This window comes from Oreochromis niloticus, linkage group LG16 (assembly GCF_001858045.2).
Source record: "Oreochromis niloticus isolate F11D_XX linkage group LG16, O_niloticus_UMD_NMBU, whole genome shotgun sequence".
NCBI lineage: Eukaryota > Metazoa > Chordata > Actinopteri > Cichliformes > Cichlidae > Oreochromis > Oreochromis niloticus.
Window position 1 is genome coordinate 35,449,768 of NC_031987.2, and position 7,474 is coordinate 35,457,241.

The 7,474-nt window shown below is 41.1% G+C and overlaps 1 long non-coding RNA gene across 1 annotated transcript; it reads right to left on the reverse strand.

The window, feature by feature from the left end:
- Positions 1–262: 262 nt before the first annotated feature.
- Positions 263–2,555, reverse strand: LOC112844196 (uncharacterized). Its single transcript, XR_003216914.1, has 3 exons — positions 2,114–2,555; positions 1,509–1,583; positions 263–410 (listed from the first exon to the last, which is right to left on the reverse strand). It is a non-coding gene; the product is annotated as an uncharacterized LOC112844196 (long non-coding RNA).
- Positions 2,556–7,474: the final 4,919 nt, after the last annotated feature.

Consider the following 7,474-nt stretch of genomic DNA (forward strand, 5'->3'; position numbering starts at 1 on the left):
CCTTTCCGATTTCAGCTCGTGCAAGAGAGTTTCCGCCACCATGCGGACTTTGACGTCGTCCATTTTGATGTTGCGAGCAATCAGCAGACGTTGAATGGATGGAATGAAACGAGGGGAGAGGAGTCTTTTTCTGATGGTGTAATAGTTGTCGGAGTAAAAATCATCCTCCAAGACTTGCAGACACTCGTGCTGTTTCTGGCTGGGGGATGATTTTTACTCCGACAACTATTACACCAACTTTTCTCTTTTTTGCCATTTAGTCCTCCCTTTGTAGCGATGTAAAAGACAGAATAGCAATCTCTCGCCTTAACCATCTTCTTACATTGACTGAAAGGCCTCCGTGCAAGCTTGAACATGTTGCGTGTGTCGTCTGAACTGGATTTCAGTCTGGAGCGATGTCCGTGTGGGTCCTGCAGGAAATCAGAGTTGGAAAAGTTGTTAATGTAGCAAAAAACAAAATGTATTGCATTTTGTTCATAATCTCATTAAAGCCGTGATCTTTTTTTTAATCGCTTTCACTGTAAATGAGTCTGCAAAGTTAAAAAAACTGATTTACATTTATCGTTTATTACTTTTATCGGACATCCCATTTATGCACATTTAAGAAATAACGTGGAAAATATCCTTTTGTTTGCATTTGGAGACTCGGCATTTGAACCATCCCAAATATCTGGACCAGGGAACCAACTCCTCAAACCGGTAAAAAGGTCAAGGACACAGTTACACGATCGCTAAACTAACCTGTTTTTGAACCATATAAGCATGAGCCCTGGAATCTCGGTTTAGCACTACACATTACTTTTCTTATGTTCAGTATACAGGAGTTGCTGCTCACACTCCGAGTTGCACTAATGTGTCTGGCAGCTGTCCCAAATGGAATGTCAGGCCGTACTCACGCCGGACACCTCCTTGACCTTATGTGCACGAGCCCTCGACTCAGCTGCAAAGTGCTTACGGGGTCAGTTTCATCAGAATTATCTGCCGTCATTCAGACATAAGTTGAGCAATGGTTTAACCAATTTTCCATCAAAGGGATGAAACAGAACATAGGATATAAGTTAAGGAAATATAAGTTTGACTATGGAGCACATCTCCTTCAGCGTTCACAATAATGGGTTGCATTTCTCTCAGTCAACTGACTGTTTAGGGGGTAAAAGCGGCTAATAGTTAGTGGGCTCTGTGGTTGTTGTTTGTTAATCACACTAGGAGTGAACAAAAGCAGAAAAAAACCTCTGTAAAGATGCAGACTGTGAAAGTCTGGTTTATACCATAAATCTTACCAGCTGTATCTGTTTTTGTTTTTTGTGTTTTAAGTTATAAGCACGTGTCAAGACTTCTGTCTCCCATTGCTGATGTGATCCTCCTTTTTTGTTCCCTATTAATGATCTACGGTGATTTGTCCCCATAAAATAATAAGGCTTTAATGAAATCATTGTGATACAGAGATTTGGATTCTTGTGCATGCTTTGGATAAAAAAGTAATTTTGTCTACACTGAATGTAGTTTACCGACTGCTCCTCAGTCCAAACTGACTTTATGGTTCATACGTGTCAACTCAGGGAACTCTTGCCGTGACCTCCGCTCTGTGAGCACACACACACACACACACACACACACACACACACACAAGGAGAGAAACAGAAAGATCATTAATGCAGAGGCTTGCAGCAGCTCTTGGATTTTCACTCTCTGTCGGATTTCGGAAGAACGGTCACATAAATTTCATTACAAATTTTTTACTTTTGTGTCTTTAAATCCTTTCTCGTTCAAATTGTTTATTCACATAGTAAAGAAGTAGCTCAATAAGTAGGAACGGCGATAGTTTAAAGACATTTTCTACAATAATTCCATCATGGTTAAAAAACAAATCAGTAAATTCACAAATGATGGACTCTTTTCAGAGGTACGCTTCATGTACTGATTAACATACACTTAAAAGATGTACATTAGGCTGCACACTGGTTATGCCATTACGGATTTGCTCAAGAGTCTGTTTAAGCTAAAAAACTTGAAATATATGTATGTATATTTTAACATAGATAAAATGTTTTTGGAGTCACAATTTAAACACTGTTTGAATAATCAAAGAGATATTTATAAAGGGCTGGCTTACCGTGAGCTGTATTGTCTCTTTTGCATGAGACACACCAGAAACGCTCTGTGCGGATAGCAAAGTCTGCGCTGTGGGAGTGTCTGGACCCTCCACGCCACACAACCTCGCACTGGTCCCCAGGGGCACGGCAAACTTGTAAGCCCTAGTTCGGCTCCCGAAAAAAAATATGCTCGAGTTGTTCTTGTGTCCAACAAAAATGAGTTCTAATATGTTTTATTTTTAACGATACTGCGTTAGCACAATTTAAAATCAAAAAATTATTAGTCTCCTAAATGAATGGCATCTTGTTAGACCGGGGACTTAAAAAACTAATACATTGTTTTACATCTTGTGCACACTTCAATGAAACTTGAAAAGTGGGACACACAATATGGAGATGATGACTCGGCAATTGGTAGGGAGGAGTGTAAGTATAGAGAGGAGGAATTCCCATTCATGTACTCTGCAATGTGCATTGTGTCCTTGTAACGTGTTTTACTTCTTTTTCTAAATAAATAGCTGTGAAAAAACCCTTCAAAGTTGAGGTAAATATTCACCATGTTTTTTATTATTAGGGTCAAATTTCTCTTTGTGTAAAAAATTAAGCCAACATCCAAGTGTCAAAAGTCTGTTCTAAAAAACAAGTCAGTCCCTGAAGCTTATTTGTGCCACAGATGCTAATTCAGTGACTGTGTGTAAGGAATGTTTTGGGACCTGTCTGATCTTAAAAAACTAACTTTGTTGTTACATTACAGCAATATTGGGGAAAGTTTTAACGGCTGATCATGGAGCAGGATGAAGGTCAAAGGGAAACTCGCTGCCACGCTTCCGGTTATGGTTCCATCCGGCGTAGTCATCCAGCCGGTCCGTGCTTTATCGCCCCTCCTGACCCGGAGTGGTATAACGTTTTGTAGAAAAGTTTGATCGATTCTCTCTCTCTCTCTCTCTCTCTCTCACTCTTACCAAAATAATAAATTCTCTGGGTTTTTTTTTTCTCATACGTTTATGGTATGAGACGGAGGAAGCAGGTAATTGACCGGGATGAACCGACGGAACTTATTCAAGGCCAATATGAAATTCTTTGCTTGGCTGGAGGCATTAAGAAATACTAATAACGATTAGAGGGGTTGTTGACTCCTCCTCGATATGTGTAAAACAAGGCTGTTTTCTTTTAGGGTTTCTGTCTATTGAGAGAACCTGTTGTAAAAGTGGCTCAAAATAATGAAGAAAAACTCTTTACTTTTGGTCTGATAAGAAGTGGCTGCACAAAACCAAAATACCTGGTCGGGGTGTTTTAATAAAAATATTTGGGATAGAGTTCTGAATACGGGCGCAACGCTTTTTTCCCCACTAAGGCTTACTTTACACATACGAGGTGGGCGGTCTGTAGGTTATAAGCATTAAGAAATACTAATATTGATTAGAGAGGGGTTGTTGACTCCTCCGCGGTGTGTGTAAAACAAGACCATTTTCTTTTTAGGGATTCCGTCTATTTTCTGCTAATGAGAAAACCTGATGTAAAAGGAGCTCAAACATGAAGAAAAACTCTTTACTTTGGTCTGAGAAGGAGTGGCTGCACAAAACCAAAATACCTCATCCGAGGGTGTTTTAATCGTAAAAGTAAGTATCCTAAGTATTCACTAAGGGATATTCATTTTTTACACGAATGAGGTGGGTGGTCTGTAGGTTACAAGCGGATAGAAAGTTCTTCTTTTCATTACAAGCGATGGTGTAGCCTGCCTCCACCCCGCTCTATAAAAATGCAATTTGTTGCTAGGCTGATAATCTTAAAGGTTTTTCATTGCGTCTGTAATATAAGAAAATAAAATACTATTAAAAGAAATGGTTCTCTACAGACAATAAGAAGTCACTCTTTTTTTTCCCATTACAAGCGCTGGTGTAGCTTATCTCCACCCGGCACTATATATGTGTATATATATATATATATGTATATGTAATCCGTTACTAGTCAGATAATCTTAAAGTTTTTTTATTTTATTGTGCCTGTAATATAAGAAAGTAAAATTACATCCGCTATTGAAAAAAGAAATACTGAGAAAATTGTCATAATATTTAAACATTCAAACTATGAGTTTGTCTGTGGAAAACTGACTGCTGCTCTGTCTCTCTATACAGCACTGACTCAGCAGCTGCGTCACCCCCATGTCTCAAGAACCCCTCCCTCTCTGATCCCCAGATCTCTTCCCCGTCCAAGTACAGAGGGCTGCAGAATGAAAGGATCCATCTTGCGTCTGTGCATAGGATAGTGTGCGCCCTCCTCTCTGTTTTTATTCTCCTCCCTCCGCAGACCCCCCTCCCTCTAAAAACTTTTTTTTATTTTTTTCTCACAACAGGTGGCGCAACAGGTGGCGCTATTATGGATCATATTACACACTTCCGGAGTCCCCCCCCCCTCTCCGGATGCAATTCGTCACGCTTAGGGATCAAATTACACACTTCCTGTGGGGGAGGGGAGGGGTCAAAAGGTCAAGGCTAGGGTCATCAATCAAATTGAGACACAAGGTGGGGTGTTATTTTTTGCTGTACATTTAAAATAATCAAAAGAGAAAAAAACATAAGAAGACATGACAAAATTTAAGAAAAGAAGCATAAAATGAGAAAGTCTGAGTAACAAAAAAGAGAAGCGTAGTACAAACTCATTCTGATTTAAAAGCCAAGGAATTAAAGTGGGTTTTCAAACAGGTTGTGAAAGTGTTTAATGTTGGGGAGGACCTGATGTGAGCAGTCACAGCAAAGGCCCGATTTCCTCTGTGCTTGAATCTGGACCTCAGGACAGCCAGGAGCAATTGATCTCCAGACCTCTTTGATAATGCAGGAGTGTTTCCATTCAAAAGAGCAGAAAGGTATGAGGGTGCTAACCTGTGCAACACCTTGGCGGCTGCTTATTGGGGCATGGAGCCTGGGGCTTGCTCGGGCCACTTCGGGGATGGGGTGCCCTTGGCCTCTCGGCCCGGGGGCTCGGTCACTCAGGCACAGCTGGCTGCCGGCGGAGCTCACGGGCACGTCACTGCAGCCCCCCCCCGGCTTCTGCTCCGCGGCTGCTGAGTGACCCCTCATCTGGGACTCTCCTCAGCTCTTTCTGGGATAGTGGCGCGGCTGCCCCTCTGTTGGTCTTCCTTGGTCTCTTGTGTTCTGGGGGCCTCTGGATGTCTGGAGTTTTGATCTCCTCCATACCTGCTTCATGCCCTGGAGGACGGGGCAGTGGCCCCCCACACCCTCTAGCAGATCATTACATGAAGGAACCTTTTAAAAACAAGTGCGTTCATGCTCACAGGTGCACACACGGATGATCACACACACAAACTACACCCTTTTTGGCTCCTACCTCAAAGCACACTGTGCGCTGTCGATCTCACGTGCTGCACAATAATGTTTAATATTTAGTATTTACTGTCATATTCCCATATATCATTGTGATCTTGTTTATTACTCTCGTTTTCTTCTGCTTGCTTTCTTTTTTCTTTCTCAACAGGTGATCCAGGTGATCGATATATGTATTTTTTGTCTGCTTATTCTGTTGGTTTTTGTTTTTTGCCCTTTTTCCCCGTCCCTCTTCTCAGGTTTTTGTTTTTTTTTTTTTTTTTCCTCTTTCTTTCTCCCCTTTCTGTCCACCAGTCAAGTAATAAAAATTAAAAAAAAAAAAAAAAAAAAAAATGAATAATAAAAGCTTAAAATCAATTGGAAAACTAACTGGCAGCCAGTGTAAGGATGCCAGTATGGGGGATATGTGGTGTCACTTGTGTGTGCCAGTTAGTAACCGTGCTGCAGCATTTTGGACCAGCTGCAGTTGACTATGATGACAGACTGACACCTGAGTAAAGACTATTACAAAAATTGAGGCGAGATAAAATGAAGGCATGGATAGCTCTGTCAAAGTCTCTGAAACAGAGAAATTGCTTCACTTTTGCAAGTAGTTGAAGATGAAAGAAATTGGACTTGATTACAGCATTAATCTGCTTATCAAATGTTAGGTTACTGTCAAAAATCACTCCTAAGTTCTTCACAAAGGTTTTTTGTACATTTCTAAAGGGCCAAAGTCATAGTGGTCACAGGGACCAAACACAATGACCTCTGTTTTCTGTTGATTTGAGTTAAGAAAGTTTAAAGCCATCCATGCCTTACCATTCTCCAAATCAGGGGCGGCCTGGCCTGTATGGTGCCCTGGGCAAACCCTCCCTCTCCTCCTCTTCTTTTCTCTTTTTTTCTAAACTGAGGACCTGATGGCTTTGACCTTTTCTTGTCCATCCTCAATCAGTAATTTTGCACTCCAGTATCAACACCCAACCCCACAACATAAACTAATAACCTAACAAACCTACACTTCGTATAGGGTTTTTTTCTGGGATTTCACACAACCCAGGAAAAATAATTAGTACATAACGGGCTTGGATTGACAATATTATGAATGAAATGTGTCCTATTTGGAAGCAGCCCGCCCCTCCCTTTCGACAGGTTGTGTGTAAGACTTCCGCACAGCAGCCCTCGGCGCACTTTTCATGTTAAGTGTGTGTTAGAATATAGAAAACACATCGGTGCAAATTATAAGTCTGTATCATAATGTTTTCAGTTTTTGTGTTTGTAGGGCTGCCAACGTTAACGCCATCATCACGATTAACGCGATTAAATTTTTTAATGCAGAATGGACTCCAGATGGGTGAAATGCGATCACAGAAACATTTTAGGGATTTTGAGTCATTCTGCGCTCCAAATGGATTAATTGTGTTAAAATTTTAAATTGCATTAATTGTGATGATGGCATTAACGTTGACAGCCTTACTTTGTTGATTTGTTTTCATTTTGTTTTATTTTGCGAGCTGGTTATTAGATGCCGCTCCAGCCAGCCAGAGAATCCCCCACCGTCCTGCCCTCTCCTCCCTGTGCAGCAAGCAGCAGGCATACCTGGCAAACGGAGGGCACCTTTACTCCCCGCAAATGGGTGATAGCAAACCGATCGGTGCCCATGCAATCCCCAAAATACGCTGGCATGATGCCACCCTGAGCAACCGCCATGTCGCCCATATCAAAAACCGCCTCTGCTCCAAACAATCTAGTAAAACCTTCAGAGGACTCAAAAATTAATGTTTCAATGGCAGGTAAATCTGTGAGTCAGTTGTCTGGGTAGAAGTCCACTTACACAGTAAGATGTATTCAAAAAAATAAGAATCCCGAATTCAGGCCGGATCAGGCCTAGATTCACTTCAACTCCAGCTATTTCCCAGCTCATCCCAGCCAGTCATAATGGCTTAATTTTCCCCAGTACAGTTTGCATACTTTATTTAAATATGGCTAGTATATAATATTTAAAATCTCTCAAAGCCTATGCATTTCTTATAATATGTTTGCTTTAGTGATAAAACTTTA